Here is a 1,167-nt window from a genome sequence, read left to right on the forward strand (position 1 = left end):
TGCCATTTCCAAGGACGGGATCTGCTCACGGTTGGATCCTCACCAAATTCCATGGATTTCCCTCCATCCCCCCTCATTTTTGTGGATCTGGAATCCCATTCCCAATTTTCCCAAAAGAGTTTTCCCAAAATTTTTTCCCAAATGAACTCACTTCCTTGTGGTCCATAAAACTTCACGACGAATTCGTTGAGTCCTCCGAGGATCGTCACTTCGTGTTTGCTCTCGATCCTGATGATTTCAGTCAAGGAAAAACACAAATTCCAGGAAAAAAAAAATAAAAAATTCTTGGATACGAGGAACTCACTTGGAAATGCTCAAATATTCAAAATATTCCAAGCCTGGTGTGGAATTCCAGTGTTCTGACATATTGGAGTGATGTTGGGAAAAGGTAATTCCCAATTTCCCATGCCTGAGGAATTTTGGGATGAATTCTCAGAGTTTTCCATCCCCTCCCGTGTGGGATGAGATCGGATTGAGAGCAGCGGATCCTGTGGAAATGTGTAGGGAATAAACACTCGGAGGCTGCTGGAATTCCCTGATCCATCAATTCAATTCCCTGATCCATCAATTCCCAATTGCTGGAATTCCCTGATCCACCAATTCCCTGATCCATCAATTCCCAATTGCTGGAATTCCCTGATCCATCGATTCCCAATTGCTGGAATTCCCTGATCCATTAATTCCCTGATCCATCAATTCCCTGCTCCACGAATTCCCCATTCCCATGAATTCCAGGCCACTGGAATTCCCTATTCCCATCAATTCCCTGCTCCCATCAATTCCAGGCTGGAATTCCCTGATCCATGAATTCCCAACTGCTGGAATTCCCTGATCCATCAATTCCAGGCCACTGGAATTCCCTGTTCCCATCAATTCCCTGCTCCCATGAATTCCAGGCTGGAATTCCCTGCTCCATCAATTCCCTGTTCCAGAAATTCCCCATTCCCATGAATTCCAGGCCATTGGAATTCCCTGTTCCCATGAATTCCCTGTTCCCATCAATTCCCTGCTCCCATCAATTCCTTGCTCCACCAATTCCAGGCTGGAATTCCCTGATCCATCAATTCCCTATTGCTGGAATTCCCTGATCCATCAATTCCCAACTGCTGGAATTCCCTGATCCATCAATTCCCAACTGCTGGAATTCCCTGATCCATCAATTCCCAA

This window comes from Malurus melanocephalus, unplaced genomic scaffold, assembly GCF_030028575.1.
Source record: "Malurus melanocephalus ecotype Western Australia unplaced genomic scaffold, MMel_1.1 scaffold_2227, whole genome shotgun sequence".
Taxonomy (NCBI): domain Eukaryota; kingdom Metazoa; phylum Chordata; class Aves; order Passeriformes; family Maluridae; genus Malurus; species Malurus melanocephalus.